General features: G+C 49.8%; 1 protein-coding gene across 4 annotated transcripts in view; it reads left to right on the top strand.

Moving 5' to 3' along the window:
- The first annotated feature begins 11,407 nt into the window (after positions 1 to 11,407).
- OSGIN1 (oxidative stress induced growth inhibitor 1) overlaps positions 11,408 to 22,347 on the top strand; it is a 101,682-nt gene continuing 90,742 nt past the window's right edge. For 3 of the 4 annotated variants that reach the window (XM_083163981.1, XM_083163982.1, XM_083163978.1), the window contains exons 1-2: positions 11,408 to 11,524; positions 14,304 to 14,386. The gene's annotated coding sequence lies outside the window, so the exon portion shown is untranslated. Of the gene's footprint in view, positions 11,525 to 12,193; positions 12,269 to 14,303; positions 14,387 to 22,347 lie in introns of those variants that run through there. The other variant, XM_083163979.1, reaches the window with a different exon arrangement.

Here is a 22,347-nt window from a genome sequence, read left to right as displayed (position 1 = left end):
GCCTGAGTCAGCATTATCGTGTATCACATATGATAAGCTGTTTGCAGCAGCTTTGTACTGTATATGCGATCCATAGCAATGCAAATGCAGAGGGGATGGTATACCAGGCGTGGATACAGAGGGGGTGACCCTCCCCCCCTAGGGTCCTTGCAGCTCATGCTGGCCCCTGACAGCCATCAGCAGCGAGGTGTGCAGCGCTCCACTCCATACTGCGTGCTGTCCGCTCCCTGCCTACATACCACCTCCTGCCTGTGTACTACCTGCTGCATGCATACCACCTCCTACCTGCGTATCACTGACTGCTTGCATACCACCCCTGCCTGCATACACCCTCTGGCCTGCATACCACATACTGCCTGCACACCACCGCCTGCCTACATACACCCTCCTGCCTGCATACCACTGCCTGCTTGCATACCACCTCCTGCTTACATACCACCCCCTGAATGCACACCACCTCCTACCTACATACACCCCTCTGCCTGCATACCACCTCCTGCCTACATACATCCTCCTGCCTGCATACCACCTCCTGCCTGCATGCCACCTCCTGCCTGCATGCCACCTCCTGCCTGCATGCACCCTCCTGCCTGCCTGCACCCTCCTGCCTGCATGCACCCTCCTGCCTGTATACTAGCCCATGCTTGCATACCATCTCTTGCCTGCATGCCACCCCCTGCCTGCATGCCACCCCCTGCCTGCATTCCTCCTTTTGCCTGCATACCACCTCCTGCCTGCATACCAGCCCCTACCTGCATACCACCTCCTGCCTACATACCACCCCCTGACTGCACACCACCTCCTACCTACATACTCCCCTCTGCCTGCATACCACCTCCTGCCTACATACATCCTCCTGCCTGCATGCCACCTCCTGCCTGCATGCCACCTCCTGCCTGCATGCTACCTCCTGCCTGCATGCACCCTTTTGCCTGCATGCACCCTCCTGCCTGCATGCACCCTCCTGCCTGTATACTAGCCAATGCTTGCATACCATCTCTTGCCTGCATGCCACGCCCTGCCTGCATGCCACCCCCTGCCTGCATTCCTCCTTTTGCCTGCATACCACCTCCTGCCTGCATACCAGCCCCTACCTGCATACCACCTCCTGCCTACATACCACCCCCTGACTGCACACCACCTCCTACCTACATACACCCCTCTGCCTGCATACCACCTCCTGCCTACATACATCCTCCTGCCTGCATGCCACCTCCTGCCTGCATGCCACCTCCTGCCTGCATGCACCCTCCTGCCTGCATGCACCCTCCTGCCTGTATACTAGCCCATGCTTGCATACCATCTCTTGCCTGCATGCCACCCCCTGCCTGCATGCCACCCCCTGCCTGCATTCCTCCTTTTGCCTGCATACCACCTCCTGCCTGCATACCAGCCCCTACCTGCATACCACCTCCTGCCTACATACACCCCTCTGCCTGCACACCACCTCCTACCTACATACACCCCTCTGCCTGCATACCACCTCCTGCCTACATACATCCTCCTGCCTGCATACCACCTCCTGCCTGCATACCAGCCCCTACCTGCATACCACCTCCTGCCACCCCCTGCCTGCATACCACCTCCTGCCACCCCCTGCCTGCATACCTCCTTCTGCCTGCATACCAGCCCCTGGGCGAGATTCTCTATTACAGAAATGCGGTAAAAACCCCGTTATCAGGGTTTTTACCGCATTTCTGTATTCTCTAACCTCCCTCCGCAGTGTCACCGCTGCGGAGGGAATCGCCAGCAAAAGCTGGCGGTTCCCTGCAGAAGCCTATGGGCTTCTTACCGCAGCGGTGTGTGAGGGATCCCTCCCAGCATGCCCTGCGGCCGGCGCGTCAGTCTGCGCATGCGCAGACGGACTCCCGGGTCATAGACCCGGAAGTCCAGCAACGGCGCCGCATCGCAAGGGACAGCTCTTACCGCAAGAGCTGTCCCTTGCTTTAATGACCGCATATTTTAGAGGATATGCGGTCATTAGAAATGCGGTGGCCGGCGAAGAGGGCTGCGGATTTTAGAGAATCCCGCCCCCTGCCTGCATTCAACCTCCTGCCTGCATATCACCCCCTGCCTTCATACCACCTCCTGCCTGCACACCACCGCCTGCCTGCACACCACCGCCTGCCTGCACACCACCGCCTGCCTGCACACCACCTCCTGCCTGCACACCACCTCCTGCCTGCATACCAGCCCCCTGCCTGCATACCACCCTCTGCCTGCATACTCCCTGCCTGCATTCAACCTCCTGCCTGCAAATCACCCACTGCCTTCACACCACCCCCTGCCTGCATACCACCCCCTGCCTGCATACCACCCCCTGCCTGCATACCACCACCTGCCTGCATACCACCCCCTGCCTGCATACCACCTCCTGCCTGCATACCACCTCCTGCCTGCATATCACCTCCTGCCTGCATACCACCCTCCATACCTGCATACCACCTCCTACCTGAATACCACCCTCCGTACCTGCATACCACCTCCTGCCTGCATACCACCTCCTACCTGCACACCAGCCACTGCCTGCATGCCACCTCCGTACCTGCATACCACCTCCTGCCTGCATACCACCTCCTACCTGCATACCAGCCACTGCCTGCATACCACCTCCTACCTGCATACCACCTCCTGCCTGTATGCCACCTCCGTACCTGCATACCACCTCCTGCCTGCCTGCATACCACCTCCTACCTGCATACGAGCCACTGCCTGCATACCACCTCCTGCCTGTATGCCACCTCCTACCTGCATACCAGCCACTACCTGCATGCCACCTCCTGCGTGTATGCCACCTCCTGCCTGTATGCCACCTCCTACCTGCATACCACCTCCTGACTGCTAGGCACAGATTGCTGGTCAGAAGCGATGTCTGACAATGGTCGGTCTGCCATATAGGACCTTCACAGTGCGTAGAAGCAGAGGCAATTTTTTTACAAGGAAACCCAGGTGTCTGCCGAGGGCCCATCAGGTCCCAAGGAGCCCCATAAAGATACCCTAGCTGGCCAAAAAGTTCCCAGAGGAGCATTGCGTGACTACCATGTGACATTATGACATCACATGGACCCACCCACACTCCCACAGTCCCTATGATAATCTCTGATAGGAAAACAGCTATTTGGACACACAAACTTTACATGTGATGCAGTTATTAAGCCTCTTTCCAACAGACCTACAGATGGAGCCCCTCTCATTGTTGCCCGGCGCCCGCCAGAATGTCCCCTCTGGTGAGCGCCGGCGCAGAGGGACCCCCTGCTAAGATGTAGCACGCTCCATTTGGGCCTGATTTGCTACGCAATGCCGATGTTCTGGCCGCTGAGCATTTATCGGTAGACTCTAGATGCGCCAAGGTACAAAATCAACCGGCAGCAAAAATATACTGTAGTGCTATGGATTGTTTGAGGAGGGCCCCAAATCGGTATCTTCCTTAGGGCCCAATGAGGTCTAAATCCCCTCTGTGTAAAGATATTTCTATGTACTTCAAGATTTAGGAACTGATTCGGGTTTCACCTGTGCGGCTGCATGCAAAGGGATGTGTAAGCGTACACATATTCATGCGGCGGGGGGGGGGGGGGTGGCAGCGTTCGATCGGCCGGCCTTTACCTGTTTGCTAGGCTGCGAACATACCAACATACAGTCTAGCGATCAGGTCTGACTCAGGCCATTATTACAAATTGTAATGGCAGACGATAATACATATAGTCACTAGAGGGCAGATTAGTTCCATGACTCACAGAGAATAATTGGCTCTTGAGAACATGCGAAGTCCTGCAGCCAGTCTTCCTTATGAATAAGAAAGAATAACGAACAGGCCTTTTGTGAACGATCAGTATCAGATCATCTTGACTTCTATTCTCTATCAGTGTGGCCATTCCCAGTATTAAGTCACCATTAAACAGAAACATAAATGAAATGCTGGCGATTCTATCTCCACCTTCCCTGCACGTAAGATCATTGCGGCCCATCAATGGTGCACAGTGTCCCCCAGCCTACCAGGGACCGTTCCTTCCTTCCTATTTCCACATACGGTAACTTTTTCAGCATGGATCTGAGAATGGTATCTTCTAAGTCACCAGACACCACTAAAGTAAATGGGTGAGTATCACTGAGCCGACCAGAAATAGGTCAATATTCAATATCAAATAAAAGTCGGTTGATATGCCGTAGGTAGGTAGGTTGATATGCCGTAGGTAGGTAGGTGGCTCAAAAGGTCAGCACAGTTAATTGGTCAAAATCCAAAAGGTAGACGCCCCAAAAGTTTACCAAGTACAAAAGTTCAACACAGTTGAAGTGCGACTCAAAAGGGTCGACACCTTTTTTGTGTCAATTTGGTTACTCTTTCCAATCGTAGTCCAAGGGGACGGTAAATGACGAATAAGTAAAAAAAGAAAGAAAAATGATATCGACCATATACGTCAACAATTGTAATGTCGACCTTTTAAACCTGTTGAGCTATTGCATGTCAGCCATATGATGTCAACCTACCCAAAGTATTTGGGTGTTCAACATGCAGACTTTCATGGAGAGGAGGCAATTGGAGCATAGTTGCCTCCCCTCCTGCATTCTGCAGGAGACTCCCCGAAATAGCAGCAATCTCCCTCTCTCCCTCATTAGTCTAGCAATCTCCCTCATGTCACCTAGACCACATTACACTGTTACATTTTTGGGGATAAAAAGGAATGAGAGACAGATACATTTACATTGAATCATCAGCACCATTTCCCAGCACTTTACCAAGTATAGTATCTCTTACTAACTGCTTTGGGGATCATCTACATTTGGATATAAGTCAGTTTAAAGATTCCTCTCAGATGTAGCAGTACACACCCATGCTTCTAGGTGCCACGTTCACAATCTCTTTTTACAATGTATCCATACAGGATATGGAACTAGACACGCCCTTTGGGTGGAGCATGACACTCCCCCTCAATGGGGCGCTGGGAAAAATCCTACTACCAACTATGATCTCCCTGAAACTAGTTTTCAAAAGTAGTATGAATTGGAGTGGTCTATTTATATCTTGGATCAGATGCAGAAATGTTATCAGAAAACTTTCTTCTTAGATCCCAACCCTTTCGGGTCCTGTCCCACCCCTGCTATGGACATACGTACCTCAAGGGGACATCCTTGTTAAATTTATTTTGGTCTGACTTTGTGTAAGGCCTGGTACACACCAGAACGATCCTGATTGTTAGTAGATCGTTAGCAGATTGTGTGATGCTCGCACGATCTGTTGGAGCCACACAATCTGCTAACGATCTGCATCCAATCTGATCCCAATCCGATCTGAGTCTGTATCCAGTTGAATAGATCTTTTACAGATCCTCACTGCAGCAGGTAGAATCTGTAAAACGACCAAACGACAGCGGGGACGCGCATCGGATTGGAATCGGATCGGAATTGGACCTAAACATGCCCAATCTACACACAATCTGCATCCAATCGGTCGGAATTGGATCCAGATTGATGGAATTGAGCCCTAATCGTTCTGGTGTGTACCCCCCCTAAGTTAATTAAGACGGAGGCCTGGGTCTGTCTAAATTCCTGAAATTCTATTTTGCTGCCTCCATCCCTCAAAAACCATGCTGCACTGCAGGTAGGGCAGATGTAACATGTGCAGAGTGAGTTAGATTTGGATGGGGGGGGGGGGTGGTGTTGAAACTGAAATCTAAATTGGGTACTTGTGTATTATATCATCTAAATCGCGTGCGATATCGCATCCGATATATCGGCCGATTTTTCAGCCGATTTGATCTGCGATGCGATTTTGCGTCCAATTTTCAGACGATTTTTTGCCGATTTTTGGCTATTTCCTGCCGATTAGCATGTTATTCCATCCTTGCACACCCCCAGGTACTATGCGATGGAATGCGATGTGATTTTCGGGAAAATGCCCTGATTGTACAATTAAATATCGCATAGAAACGCATGCCAGCAAGTGGCATGCGATGCGATGTGATTCGCAATGTTAAATGCACCCCCATTGTTAACGCCACCCCTACTATCAACGCCAACCCAAAGCGTGGCGAGCGCAGCGAGCCAGCGAGGGGCGGTGGTACGCGTCCTCCGACCTTTTCATGCCCCCACTATCCATGTCGGCGTGGAGTTGATTTTAGATAGTGTGGTGAGCGCAGCGAGCCACCGAGCCCCGCGTGGGGACGCGGATTACTTTACATGTATTCCGCGTCCGCTCGCCACGCTTCGGTCTCGGTGGCTCGCTGCGATCGCCACACTATCTAAAATCAACTCCACGCCGACGTGGATAGTGGGGGTATGAAAAAGTCGAAAGGACGCGTACCGCCGCCCCTTGCGGGCTCGCTGCGCTCGCCACGCTTCGGGTTGGTGTTGATAGTGGGGGTGGTGTTGACAATGGGGGTGCATTTAACATTGTAAGCACCCATCAGAAAAATCGCATCCGATTTTTACATGCGATTTGCTGCCGATTTTCGCCCGATTTCGTGGGCGCCGTGATAATACACAAGTACCCTAAATTGCATTGTAAAAATAAAGCAGCCAGTATTTATCCTGCACAGAAACAATATAAGTCACTCAAATCCAACCCTTTCTTTACATGTTACATCTGCCCCCTTGCAGTGCAGCATGGTTTTGTCCATTTGCTAAAAAGCAACCCTGTGGTCAAAGTCTGAATCAGTTCCATAATCCATGCGCAGGAATTTAAATAAATCACCTACAGTACAGTAGCAAGCTTCTTCCACACGGCTTTTCCTCCTACTCCAAGCCTAGACTCCAGAGTGGGAACACAAACTTACCCAGGCCTCACATATACAAATCAGAGTACTGGCAGGGTGAAATGGGGCAGGCGAGATTTACTGAGATGATTACTAAGATGGGAGTTCTATTTAACATGGGATGTTGCTATGGGCAACCAATCAGAATCTACTTCTTATTTATTTTGCACCCTCTAGAAGATAATAGACAGGATCTGATTGGTTGCCCATAGCAACAGCCCATGTTGTTACGCGCCGGAGGCACACTCCGGCACTGCAGGGGTGCCCGGCCGTGTGTCCCTCCGGCAGTCTCAGCGTAAACTCTGGTTGCTCGGCAACCAGAGAGACGCTGGGGGGGACACGCGCTGCCGGATGCAGTGTCCGGCAAAGGGAGCTGGGGTTGCCCGTCAACGTAGGAGGCCAGGGGAAATAGGCGGCGGAAGCAGCCTTCTCCGTGTCAGTATCACTGGGCAGCGTGCGCGACCCTGTACGGCGCACAACTCCGCAGCTGGTAATTAGTAAGGGAGCTGGACTCTCCTGATTGGGCACACTTCCTTTTTAAGGAAGCTAGCCCAGTCCACCCCCGTCAGTGCTCACCAGCCTGTTCCCTTTCTCTGCTCCAGTGCCTGTCTGTTCCAGGGTCAGCTAGTTCCTGGTCTCCGTGAGTACCCCTAATTGGGGCATTGTTTATCTTATTATTGCCTGTGGCCCACCTGGGCTCTTTCTTTATTTGTCCACCCTCGGTTTACTGTTTACTTAGTTGTTTTGTATAGGTGCTACCTTCTGGCACCCTATTCCGTGTTTATTGTCTTGTACGTATTGTTCATGGTGTGCCTTTGGTGTGGTGTATTTTATTCTTGTGTATGCGACGCGGTCGCTGTTGGTTTGCAACTAGGTCGCTGGCGCTTTAGTAGCGTTAGCCAGGGTCCGGCAAGTTGCCTTTACTTTATCTTTAGTTAGGATCTCAATTTAGCCCCCCTTTTGGCCGTACCCTGTGGGGGTCCCTGGTTCTTTGTCTGTACATAACACCTGGCTGCACCGGAGCTAGGACGGGCCTAACTCTCCCTTTCAAACGTGGCGGCTACAGGCGAAGCCTAGTTCCTGCAAGAACCGGTCACCCAACTCGGGTTCACACCGGAAACCTAACCCATGTGAAAGACCTCCAATCTTAGTAAATTTCCCCCTAAGTGGTCAAAGTATTCACATTTTACTGGTAAACATCAATGGTGCACAAACACTTACCTCAGCCATTGATGGGGCACCCTTTAATATTGGCTTTGAACAATCGATATTTACTGAACATCGATAGTCGCTGGCCAACAGTACTATTTGCTGAAAGAAGTAATAAAGATAAAATATTTAATTTTATGAACTAGAATGACATGTTATTTTCCCTTGTCACTCCCTAACCTGCCTCTACGTGTCCCTGTTTTAATATAAATGACAAATTAAATGGTCCTGGTTACATTAATCCTCAAGGACAGCTGCTGCAAGTTAATTAAAAGATTTCATGAATGACCGTGTATTTATCTGACAGAGTTCCATTCAAAGAACTACAGTACATTATCTGATTTTCAATGCTGTGTTAGCTTTAGAATACAGAATGTACAAATAAAATAAGTACAAATACAAAAGCTATACTCATGTAATATAACATGTTATATGTCAATAAAAGGAAGGTCAATAAAACACTGACAGTCAAATGATACAAAAAAAACCCTCTTAAAGCGTCAGTAAAAGTGAAAGTAAATGTAAGTAAAATGCTGCACCAACGATGCAATTGAAATAATATGAAATAAAGAAATCATGCCAGTATGGAATTTTACCCTGTATGAGGTTACACAAGGGGGGTTATTTAACACAGATCAGGAAGCAGTGGTCGTTCGCTGCTTACCGAGCGGCTTAATGCCGCGCCACCAAACGCAACCCCCCCCCCCGGTGCCGATGTGTTCGCTAGCAGGAAGCTGGTGGTTGTTGTCGACACCAGGAACGAATGCCAGATTTCACCCCGTCAGAATTGAAGTGTTGACCCTTTGAGTGCTCTTTCATCTTTGGGAAGAGAGTTGCTGTGCCCGCAGTTCAAGGAGGTTCTGCCACACTCATCGTACAGCCCCGACCTTGCGCCCTGCGACCTTCACCTCTTCCCTAAGAAGGAAGAACACCTTAAAGGTCAACACTTCAACTCTGACGACAAGGTGAAAGCTGCCATTCCGTCCTGGTGTCGACAACCACCAGATTTCTTCTGTGACGGGTTTGCCCAACTCCTCCTGCCTTGGTGCACATTTGTGTCTGTTTGTGTGTCTCCAAAACACTGCCATCTTTTGGCAGCGAGTGAAGCTACACTACTTAAAAATATAAAGGGAACACTCCATTTAGGAAGCAACACTGATTGACAATCAATTACACATGCTGTTCTGCAAATGGAATAGACAACGGGTGGAAATTATAGGCAATTAGCAAGACCCCCCCAATAAAGGAGTTGTTCTGCAGGTGGTGACCACAGACCACTTCTCAGCTCCTATGCTTTCTGGCTGATGTTTTGATCACTTTTGAAAGCTGGCGGTGCTTTCACGCTAGTGGAAGCATGAGGCTAGAAACAGACTCCATGAGGGTGGTGTGAGGTCCCGACGTCCACAGGTGGGGGTTGCGCTTACAGCCCAACACCGTGCAGGAAGTTTGGCATTTGCCAGAGAACACCAAGATTGGCAAATTCGCCACTGGCGCCCTGTGCTCTTCACAGATGAAAGCAGGTTCACACTGAGCACATGTGACAGACGTGACAGAGTCTGGAGATGCCAAGGAGAATGTTCTGCTGCCTTCAACATCCTCTAGCATGACCGGTTTGGCAGTGGGTCAGTAATTGTGTGGGGTGGCATTTCTTTGGGGGGCCGCACAGCCCTCCATGTGCTCAACAGAGGTAGTCTGACTGCCATTAGGTACCGAGATGAGATCCTCAGACCCCTTGTGAGCCCATATGCTGGTGCGGATGGCCCTGGGTTCCTCCTAATGCAAGACAATGCTAGACCTCATGTGGTTGGATGGTGTCAGCAGTTCCTGCAAGACGAAGGCATTGATGCTATGGACTGACCCACCCGTTCCCCAGACCTGAATCCAATTGAGCACATCTGGGACATCATGTCTCGCTCCATCCACCAACGCCACGTTGCACCACAGACTGTCCAGGAGTTGGCGGATGCTTTAGCCCAGGTCTGGGTGGAGGAGATCCCTCAGGAGACCATCCGCCACCTCATCAGGAGCATGCCCGGGCATTGTAGGGAGGTCATACAGGCACGTGGAGGCCACACACACTACTTAGCCTCATTTTGACTTGTTTTAAGGACATTACATCAAAGCTGGATCAGCCTGTAGTGTGTGTTTCCACTTTAATTTTGAGTGGGACTCCAAATCCAGACTTCCATGGGTTAATAAATTTCATGTCCATTGATACTTTTTGTGTGATTTTGTTTTTAATAAGAATATTTCATTCATTCAGATCTAGGATGTATAAATGACATTAAATATATAAATGACAAGGTAAAAAAGACGTCATCTGCAAGGATAACATAATTATTTTATCCACTCCCCAGAATCAGTCATTTGCAGGAACATACAGTATGTGAGCTAGAATATTATATTATACTTACAGTATAGCGTATGATGTAGTGCGCTGAAACCTGTCACTTGTACTGCGCACAGGATGTATTACTCTAATTCGCTGCCTTTTAATTGCTGGGCTTTCTCCTTGGCTGCCATCTGTTATAAAGTACTATCCTGTGATCAATACCGTAAATCACAAGTTCCCTTCAATAGATCAATATCTCTTTTTTATGAGGATTAAAACAATTTGCTTACCTCCCCTTTCTGCCTGTCTCAAATGAATTGTTAGGACGGAGTTTTAATTTATTACAGTTTACCCTTTCGGTGCTTAGGACAAGTGGAACATGTTCTGAACATAGAATCTACGTCCAATACGCGCATCCTTAACACACGTTGTGTACAAATGACTGAGCTATAATACTTATCTGTCCAGCAGCTGGTATCTCTTGTCTGATGGGACCCAAGGCCCTTATTCAGATCTGATCGCAGAACAAATTTGTTCTCAAAACGGGCAAAACCGTGTGCCCTGCAGGTGGGGCAGATGTAACATGTATAGAGAGAGTTAGATTTGTGTGAGTTACTTTGTTTCTGTGCAGGGTAAATACTGGCTGCTTTATTTTTAAACTGCAATTTAGATTTCAGTTTCAACACAACCAAATTTAACTCTGCACATGTTACATCTGCCCCACCTGCAGTGCACATGGTTTTGCCCTTTTTGAGAACAAATTTGTACTGTAATCAGATCTGAATAAGGTTCTGGGGGAGAGGAGGTGCATCATGGTGTGACCACTTTATGTACTGGTGCCCTATTAATCTGTGTCCCCATAAAAGTGCCGGGTGTTCCCCTGCACAATCAAAGCGTCACATGACATCAGCGCTGCCCCATTTTTTGCGATCTGCGGCCAGAATAAATACGCAGCCTAGCAAACCGGTCTGAATCAGGCCTAAAACTGAAATAGTTAACATCACTATTTGGGTGTAACACCTGTAGCAAATCACGCAGGGCCGGCGCCACCACTAGGCAAGGTTAGGCATTTGCCTAGGGCGCCGGCCACTGGAGGGCGGTAGTGAGCCAGCCAGCAGCAGTAGCAGCAGCAGGAAGCTACCAAGCACGCTGCCGCAGTCCGCAGAGGAGAGGATCAAGAAGAAGCTGCCTGCCGACTCAATCAGACGACTACAGCAACAAGTGCAGCTATTGTGTAAGTAATTATTTGGTCCCCAGCCTGTCCTGTCGTCGTCCCTCCCCCCCAACCCCCTCCCCCCCCCCGTGCGCTGGACACCCGGCCAAAAGTCACACAGGACAAAAGAGTTTGCCTGTGCAGTATAGCACCTTGCCAGGGGCGGATTGGGATGCCAGGACACCGTGTAGATTCCCGGCGGGCCGGTCCCTCGGCCCCTCGCCCCCTCTATTTGGGCTGCTTCAGCCTGTCTGTCGGGCTACCTCAGCCTCCTGTCAGGCTGCGGTACACTGTACACTGACTGAACTGCAGGCTTCAGGGGACGGAGCTAGCCTACACAGACTCGGCGGGGAGCTACACGGATTCCACACTCCACAGTGAGCGGAGCTACATGGAAATGGAGGGGGCGGAGCTACACGGAACTGTGTCAGAGTGTGTATCTTGGCTCAGTGGCAGTTTTGTGATAATTCATCTGCCACTGGCCGGGTCCCTGTCCCCTCTCCAGGTCTGCTTAATGTGCCTGCCTGCTGCTCCTCCTACATTGAAGGAGCTTGTTTTCATAAAAGGGGCGTGGCCACGGAGGTCCGTGATTAGGCCACGCCCCTGACTTTGCATGGGTACGGTGACCTTTGACTGAGCACTGCAGCAACCTTCCAGCTCACCCTATGTCTGACTGAAGCAGGATACCATTATATGGAGCCCTGCCCTGATGGTGCAAGAAAAGGAGCAGACTAGTATCCCAGCAGCCAGGAAGTAGAAGGCAAGGTGTGTTTACAGTGTGTGTGGAGTGTCAGTGTGTGTCACATGGATCTCGCCCCTGTGTCTATCTCTCTCTATGCCTTTCCTATTTCCCTGCAATTTACTACATCTTCCCTAGTGCCCTGTGTCTCAAAAAGTCATCATCCGTAGCACCCTGCATCTCACCACACCATCCCTGCATCTCACTACATAATCGCTAGCACCCTCCGTCTCACTAAGCCAACCCTAGCGCCCTGCGTCTCACTACAACCCACCTCCTGCCCTGCATTATACTATGCCCTCCCTCCTGCCCTGTGCAGTGGCGTAGTTAGAAACTTTTCTCCCCCCTGCCAAAAAATATCTGGTGCCGCCTCACCCCCTTAACCCAAGAAGGGGCGAGGAGATTAACTATGGGCGCCGCTGGCTTAGCTGACCCAGGCAGCAGTTAGCTCTGAGCATATGCACAGAGGGGGACCCGCTCATTAAATATACACTGCGCTGGGTCCCCGCTCATTAGATATGCACAGAGCGGGACCAGCTCAGCGCTCACTGCTGACTCAGTCGTCTGTCAGTTCAGCCAGCGGCGCCCACCATAGACCCTGCTGGCGCCGCTCCCCCAAGCGGCTGAACTGACAGACGACTGAGTCAGCAGTGAGCGCTGAGCTGGTCCCGCTACATATGTAGCTATGCCACTGGCCCTGCATCTCACTACACCCTTCCTAGCGTTGTGCATCTCACTATGCCCACTCTTCCATCCTGCGTCTCACTATGTCATCCCTACCCACAAGTCTCACTACCCCTTACCTACCACCCCGCATCTCACTATCCCCACCCTTCCGCTCCGCATCTCACTATTTCTTACCTACCGCCCCGTGTCTCACTATCCCCACCCTACCGCCCCAAATCTCTCTATCCCCTCCCTACCGCCCCAAATTTCTCTATCCCCTCCCTACTGCCCCGGCATCCCTCTTTAACCTCTCTACAGTCTTTCTATTCCTACATCTCCCTATACCTTCCTTACTGGCCTGTGTATCTCTGCTTCCTCTGCATCTTTCTGGGTGGGATGCTCTAACCCAGAAATGCGGTAAAAACCCAGTTATCTGTGTTTTTACTGCATTTCTATATTCTCTAACCCCCCTCCGCAGTGGCAGCGCTGCGGATGGAATCACCAGCAAAAGCTGGCGATTACCTGCAGAAGCCTATGGGCTTTTTACTGCAGCGTTGTGTGAGGGATCCATCACGGATCCCTCCCTGCATGCCCTGCGGCCGGTGCCGTGCTCTGCACTTGCGCAGACGGACTCCCGGGTCTCAGACCCGGAAGTCCAGCACCGTGGCCGCATCGCAAGGGACAGCTCTCATCGTAAGAGCTGTCCCTTGTGTTAATGATTGCATATGTTAGAGCATGAGCGATCATTAAGAATGCGGTGGCCGGTCGAGGGGGGCGGCGGATGTTAGAACATCCCGCCCTCTATCCTCACGAGCAGGTAGCAACTTGTGCTGCACCACTGTGTATCAGTATATTTTGGTATATATTACTAAAGTGTATATCAGTACATCAGTATGGATCTGTGGATCAGTACATCAGTGTGTATTTGTGTCTATCCGTAGATATCAGTACATCGATGGGCAGATTGGCCCTGGCTGGCCCATAATACATTAGAACCGGCTGCTCTCCCCGCTGGCTGGGCCCTGGACCAGGGCTCCATCCTCCTCCCTCTGCTCTCCAGCAGGGAGCGCTGCAGTGTTTGCATGCTGGCCTGAGCTGCGCCGGTGTGGGGTGCTCTGTACGGCTGCAGGCCCTGACTGGGTTGTGTGGCTGACTGTGCAGGGGGGAGAAAAGCAAGACGGAGGACTGTATGGGTGTGTGAGAGAGAGGTGCCAAGGCTTCATGAAAAGGATCCCGGGAACCAGAGGTCCCCGCCGGAGATATGCTTGGGATAGGCATATTGATATCCTTACAAAAAAATAAGGATCAAATATGGTTTGAGGTAACATGTTTAAAAAAGGGGCAGACTAGATGGGCCAAGTGGTTCTTATCTGCCGTCACATTCTATGTTTCCAGAGCTGGAGTGCAGTGACATGAAGTAAACCCGGTCCGGTGCATCTTCCCAAAAAGCAGGCTCCTTTCAACCACGTGAAGGCCAGGTTAGTAGCTACTACACACCCCACCCCCATGTAGCCTAACCGTATCCATATAAACACACCCATAGCCTAACCCTATCCACACACACACATACGCCTAATCCTATCTACACACATACAGTACACAGAGTAACCCTTTCCACACACACACAGCCTAACACTATACATTCATCCCCCCTTCCGCAGCCTAACCCTAATCTTTCATACACCCTGGCCTGCAGCATAAGGGCTATTTCACACGCTCCGGCTACTATCGGGCGGCGAAACCCCGCACGGCCAAGAATCCGTGCCGCATTCAGGAGTTCCCAGTGGTGGGATCCGGCTGCAACATAATTGTGTCCATTATTAACTACGGTGTGCGGCACAGCTTTTCGCCGTGCGGGGTTTTGCCGCCCGGCAGGGGCCGGAGCGTGCGAAATAGCCCTCACTGTGGTGGGGGCGTAGTCAGCCTGGAGGGGAGAAGTGATATATGAGGTGGGCGTATCCCCTCCCCCTTGACTGACCATGCCCCTCATGAGATCCCACCCTCATTAGGGCTGCTTTGAGAAATTTCCCGGGCTGGTTTAAAATCCCAATCCGCCCCTGCACCTTGCTTACCTCTATGCAGCAGCCAGCCTGGAGAAAGGCATTCCCCGTGGGCTATATGTGAACCTGATGTTTATGGCAACTACTTAGAGAGAATGTGATTGGGGCCTGTGTTCCAGCTATGACGCCATGTTAAATACCCCTGAAAATTATTTCCTTTTTGCCTCAATATCTGATTAGAACTGGTTGGAACTGGCCGGGCTTGATGAGATTAGAGTCTGTCCCCACCCCGAAGTGCCTGACAGCATCTCATCTCCCTATGATGTAGGGACTGATACAGTGGCACAGCAGTAGAAGAACAAGAGACTGCAATAGTCAATTCTGGAGATAATGAGGGCATGAATTCATATTTTTGCATTATGTAGTGTGAGATAAACACATATTTATTCTCAGATGCATGTAAGAGTATTTCGAGAGAAACTGGATGTGGGGGACAAAGGACCGTTCTGTGCTCAGAAAGACACCTACTGTAGGCACACTCAGAGAGCAATGCTTCCTTGAATCTCCGGCCTGGTTCCTACTGTGTGGTGTAATGTGATTTTTGGGCCCTACTGTGCAGCATAATGTGACGTTTGGCTCCTACTGTGTGTCATAATGTGATTTGTGGCCCCTACTGTGTGGCATGTGATTTGTGGCCCCTACTGTGCAGCATAATGTGATGTTTGGCTAATACTGTGTGTCATAATGTGATTTTTGGGTCCTACTGTGTGGCATAGTGTGATTTGTGGCCCCTACTGTGCGGCGTAATGTGATTTTTGGCCCCTACTGTGCAGCATAATGTGATGTTTGACTCCTATTGTGCAACTTAATGTAATGTTTGGCTCCTACTGTGCGGCGATTATGTTGTTAATCTAAAAATATAGTAAAAATGTTAAGTCAATTGTGTATGTGGGGGGTGGGGGCGAGAGGGGGGGGGGGGGGCGGTATCCTGTAGGTTTGCCTAGGGCGCCTAGATGCCTTGCACCGGCCCTGCAATCACGGCTTTTATTTTCATTTGTTTCTGTTGGTTAAGTATATATTTTGTATCTTTGTTGTTATTTTCCTGTTTTACCCACAATGCAAAGTTTTTTTAACATGTTATACCTTGAAATACAAACAACTGAAGAGCTTTTATAGCACTCAATATGATATTGTATCTATAAATAAAGGAATACTGTACAGACACTATTGCCCCTTTCCCACTGCAGGCTTTACATGGTAAAATGCCGTTTTTTTAGCCTTTTTAAACGGCTAGAGCTGCAGTGGGAAAGCTCCAGGTTGCTTTACCCGGGTAACAAATACCGGTATTTGTTAACCGGGTAAAAAGCAGTGTTTTACCCGTGTAAGAGCCGGTTTTTTGGCAATGGGAAAGGGTTTTAAACGGTATTTAGAAATAATAATAAAGGTTAAGAACATGATTAGTGCATGTGATGTTTTTAATGACAGGCAAGGTTTACTAGAGAGTTTAAACGTGTTGCTTTGTGGTTTACACGGGTGAGTGTGAATGGGACATTTACTGCTTTTAAACGGTAATTTACCGTTTAAAAGCTGCAGTGGGAAAGGGTCTTTGTGGCTCTTACCCGGGTAAAGACCCATTTAAAAAAAAAACGGGTCTTTACCCGGGTAGGCAGTGGGAAAGCAGCATGAGTCATCTGAAACGTGTTGATTCTAGTATGCGTTGTGCGTGTCTAAACACTCAGCTGCTATATTTTTCACCCGGGTCACATCTTATATTGTGTGCCGTGTAATCACTTTACATCACGCCTGAACCTCAGTGTTTTAATATTTTTTATTTTTTAATGGCTATTAAATCTGTTTTGTTACTTATATTTGCCTATTCTTCTTGCACTATGCGTATGGAATATGCTGCGCTATATAAGAAACTGTAAATAAATATGGATGTTCTGCTGTGATACGAGAGGAGAGACTAAAGAAACCTTTATGTGTATACCAGCTTTCATGACACAAGAATACTGTATGTGTGAGCACATACTATCTTTCCTCTTCACATGTGTGGTGCCCATTGTAAGAAAACCCAGGACCTACAAAACCTGGATAGCGACACCATTATGTTCCTGTGCGCCAGGTGTGAATATTTCATAACAATATCACACTATGATAATTTTTTGTGTTCTCTGTATATGAACTCGTTTGTAAACTATGAGAAACATCTACATTGATAAAACTGAGGATGTGGAGACCACCCGAACATTTCACTGGACTTTCCAATAGCGCATGTGAGTCTGTTCCCCTTAACCGATGCATTCAGCGGGGTGATGCTTATCTGTTCACTAGGCTGCGAGTATATGCAGCCTAGCCAATAGGTCTGAATCAGACCCACGGTCTGATATCTGTTTTTTGGGTACTTGTGTATTATCACGGCGCCCGATTTTACTACGTATTTACTACGTATGCAAAAGATTTTGACACCTATAATGCATTTAATGTGCTATACCATTAAATTACATATAGGGTGAGATTTAAGAGGATGAGAGATTCAGGAAGTGAGAGATTTGGGAAGAAATCTCCAGGTTTTTTAAAGCGGCAATCATTTACACTGCAAAATAAAATTGGTTTTGCCGTGTAAATGATTGCCGCTTTAAAAAAACCTGGAGATTTCTTCCCAAATCTCTCACTTTCTGAATCTCTCATCCTATTAAAATTCACCCATAGGGTGACATTCTATGGGATGCGCTAAATGCGCATGTTTAATTCGCACCCTGTATCGCCGCAAATCGCCTATTTTAAATTCGCATTTTTCAGTCAAAATGCGCATATTTCATGTGATGCGCATTGGAGGCTGAAAAGTGCGAAGAGGGGCGATTTGCAGCGAAGTGGTGCGCTGTATTTAGTCCTGAAAATGTGCGATTTTCATGTCTGAAAATCGCACATTTGCAGGACAGCGCAAAGTGTAAAAAAAAAAACGAGCGCGGGGTCCCCCGCCCGAGTATAACCAGCCCCGGGCTCACTGAGCCGGTGCTGGTGACATAAAATCAGGGTCCCCGACAAATAGGGGTCCCCTTGATTTTATGAAACCAGCACCAGACTTAAGGTCCGGTGCTGGTTCCCAAAATACGGGGGACAAAGTGACTAGGGGTCCCCCGTATTTTAAGAACCAGCACCGGACACAACCAGCCAGCAGGGTAATGCCACAGCCGGGGGAAACTTATTATATAAGCATTAACCCCCTGGCTGGTCAGCATGGGCAGGGGTCCTGGGGAAGTGGGGACCCCCCCAATGAAGGGGTCCCCCCCCCTCCAGGACTTACCAGCCCATGCTGATAGTCCGGGGCTGTCCCCGATGCCCCTGGGCGGTGGGCATCGGGCTGATGATTTGTGTAAAAAAAAAGAATTAAAACTATTGTTTTATACTGGCGAACTATCAGTCCCAGCAAGCCTACCCCGCATGCTGGGACTTGGGGAACCACAAGTCCCAGCATGCGGGGCATTAAAGGGCCCGCTGGCACTTGTAGTTCTGCAGTGCAAAAAATAGTGCACAAAATCACACTGACACACTGTGAAATAAAACTTTAATACACACAAAACACACACACACTGATACTTACCTACCTTGAGCCCGTAGGTCGGTCCCTGGATCCTGGGTCCGTCCTCCGGGGCTCCAGGGCAGAAGAGTCCGGTTCCGGGGCCTTGGTCCTGGTTCCGGGGCTGGTCCTGGGGTTCCGGGGCTCCTGGGCTGCAGAATCCGGGGTCCGGGATCCGAGGTAGTCCCCAGGGGTACCTAAGGAAGCAAATCCAACTTACCTGGTCCCCGGCGGCGACCTCGGACTCCTCACCGGTGACTGCGCTTCTCCCATCTGGTACCCGGCTTGCAGGACTTTGACCGGCGCTGAGATGTTTCCTCCTCGGCGTCTCTGCACAGAATGATTTCTGGCCAATCAGGAGCCGAGAAAGTCGGCTCCTGATTGGCCAGAAATCATTCTGAATACAGACGCCGAGGAAGTAACATCTCAGCGCATCTAGAGCAGAGATGTTTCCTCCTCGGCGTCTCTAGTTAGAATGATTTCTGGCCAATCAGGAGCCGACTTTCTTGGCTCCTGATTGGCCAAGAAATCATTCTGTGCAGAGACGCCGAGGAGGAAACATCTCAGCGCCGGTCAAAGTCCTGCAAGCCGGGTACCAGATGGGAGAAGCGCAGTCACCGGTGAGGAGTCCAAGGTCGCCGCCGGGGACCAGGTAAGTTGGATTTGCTTCCTTAGGTACCCCTGGGGACTACCTCGGATCCCGGACCCCGGATTCTGCAGCCCAGGAGCCCCGGAACCCCAGGACCAGCCCCGGAACCAGGACCAAGGCCCCGGAACCGGACTCTTCTGCCCTGGAGCCCCGGAGGACGGACCCAGGATCCAGGGACCGACCCCTTCATTGGGGGGGGTCCCCACTTCCCCAGGACCCCTGCCCATGCTGACCAGCCAGGGGGTTAATGCTTTGGCCGCGGGAGCTTATATAATAAGTTCCCCCCGGCTGTGGCATTACCCTGCTGGCTGGTTGTGTCCGGTGCTGGTTCTTAAAATACGGGGGACCCCTAGTCACTACCTAGTCGCATTTTTATTCAGCATACCTTAACGCACATAATATGCGATTTCAGTCCCTGCGCGCATCACATTAAATTTGCGATTTCTATGAAAAATGCGATATCGCCATTTTGTGGTCTAATTACCGCAAAATAAGCAAAATCGCATCCCATAGAATGTCACCCATAATGTCATTGTTTAAGGCACCCCCCCAGTATCGACGTGATCCCGAAGCGTGGCGAGCGCAGCGAGTCCGCTAGGGGCGGCGGTACGCGTCCGTCCGACCTTTTTATACCCCCACTATCCACGTCAGCGTGGAGTTGATTCTTTATAGTGCAGCAAGCGCAGCGAGCCACCGTGCCTGAAGCGTGGCGAGCGCACGCGTATTATGTTACATGTATTATGCGTCAGCTCGCCACGCTTCGGGCTCGGTGGCTCGCTGCGCTTGCCACACTATATAAAATCAACTCCACACCGACAAGGATAGTGGGGGTATGAAAAGGTCGGTCGGACGTGTATCGCCGCCACAGGCAGTGCTCACTCTGCTCGCCACGCTTCGGGATGACGTGAATAAAGGGGGGGGGGAATAAATGAAATGATATGTCATTTAATGGTATAGGACATTAACTGGCATTATTATAGGTTCCATCAGAACCGATATCTCATCGTATCGCATGCCATACAATAATGGCATGCGATGCGATGGGATGCGTTTTTTTATCGCACACCATCATATCGCATGCCATACAATAATGACATGCGATGCGATTTTTTATTTCACCTTATCTTTTTAATGGATTCACTGACACAGAGCAGTGAATACATTAGATAGGAAAATCGCATTGCATTGCATCGCATCGCATGCCATACAATATGGTATCCTCTGCAATGCGATTTCACTACCGTGAATAGCCCTCTACGCAAACGGCGTAGTGGGCGCCGTGATAATACACAAGTACCGTTTTTTTGTATTTATTAAGGACGGAACAGTGATCATTCTATGCTTATAGTGCAATTTCAGGTCACACATTAAAGTAATTTTTTGGAGGGAATGTCACTTGTCACATGTTCCTGTATCTCCGTGATGTCACTAGAACCTTTGATTCTGCCACATCTCCTCCATCAACATCCTAGGTAATTCCTGAAATTATTTAAAGCACTTTCCTTTTTAACATTCCATATTCTGTTCTTCTTTATCATTTGCCGGTTGTGCGCCAGCTGAATTGCTTTCTCAAAAATCAGCGATGAACGACTGGAGTCTCTTTAAACTCCTTTCCTCTTCCTCTGCCACCGCCATCTCATCTAGTAGATCAATTATCCTCCTGAGACGACAGAACGCTTATCTTTACCCCTCTCTGACATTTCTTTTGACACTTTAAAAAACTGGCAGCAGGAGTCAATCATGCCATCTACTGAGGCGGGCATCTGCTGATGCCATCGTCAGGGCTTTCCAATCCTCTGCAAACTTTTGAAATTGTAGCACAAAAGTTTTAGTGCAATAAATATTCTGCCCAACGCAATCTGTCTCTGCTTTAAGTGTTCAGCTCCCCTCGGTCGACGTGCCCTCTCTTATCTACCCACTCCTTATTATCAGAGTGCAGCCAGCTTTCTATGCGGCAGCTGACACACAATGGAATCTTATTTCTGGACCCGGTGAATTTCTTTTATCTCTGACCACGTTTGGCGACATATTCTGCTGCATATTTATTTCAGGGAGCCGAAACAATATAACAATTATGCTGAATCATGGGGAACTGGTATAATAGAAAGGACGGAGTTATCATCAGCAAATAAACAGATTTGTTTTAAACAATGGAGAGTTTTTTTTAAAAATCACTATGGCTTGTTATAGGAAGAACCTTAGTAATTAACATTTTATTGTATTGCTTCACTTATAGGCCCTTATTCTGGTTGGTGCGGTAATATCCGCGTGCGTTCGTGCCGCCGATGTTTTGTGTCTGCGCATGTGCAGAGGCGTCTCTGCGCATGTGCGAGCGGGACGCACGGCCACATTCCGCATGAAATGTGTACACTACGAACAGGGGGTGGAGAGGGGCATGAAGGGCTGTTTGGGCTCATTACCATATGTTTACACCCCGCGTTTCATGGGCGTTCCTATGAAAACGCTGGGCGTACGTATGGTAATGCGGCCATGACGCACGTGTAGGGGGCGGACATATGACATTGCCGGATGTCAGCTGCCCGCCCAGATCCCTGCTTTTGCACGGAGAAATGCCCGTGTGGTCTAAGGTTGCGGGAGCTGCCTGGCCACTCGGTCCTGCATTCGATGGTCTGCGACCATCGAATGATGGGGAAGGTTCCCTGAGATGGAGGAGGTGTATTCATGAGAAATACACGTGCGGTCCGTTCGAACAGCTTCTTACCGCGTACGGACGGAGTTGGCGATCCGTATGGAAGGCGGGGTTTAGGACGCACGGTGCTGGCCGCATATTCGGATCCGGCCGCACCGATCAGAATAAGGGCCATAGTGTTCATAATCTAATCTTTCATTAACTAGAATGTTCTATGAGCTCTGTGCACTACAGATTCTACTCCATTCCCCTCCCCCCTCTTCTTTATCTTAAGAGCGGCCATTCATGTAGCACGGGTGCCCCGCCAGTGACGGATTTCCCACTAGGCACATGATGCAGGGGTCTATGAGCGGCACCTGCTAGGGGCATCACAGCAGGTACCGCTTTTGCTTGGCCATCGCCTCCTACGGCATCTTCTCAGCTCTTTACCCAGTGTGAAGAAACCTTTAAGCTCTTTTGCATGTCCTATGCCCACCTTGAGCTCAACTGGTGGGCGGACTTCCACAGTGTACTGTATTGCTCTTTATCGCACCTCCACCGCCGTTGGACTGCCTCTCCAG

The sequence above is a fragment of the Crinia signifera genome, chromosome 11, assembly GCF_055691185.1.
Source record: "Crinia signifera chromosome 11, ASM5569118v1, whole genome shotgun sequence".
Taxonomy (NCBI): domain Eukaryota; kingdom Metazoa; phylum Chordata; class Amphibia; order Anura; family Myobatrachidae; genus Crinia; species Crinia signifera.
Note: the sequence above shows the minus strand (reverse complement) of the source record. Positions and strands in the feature narration are given on the sequence as shown.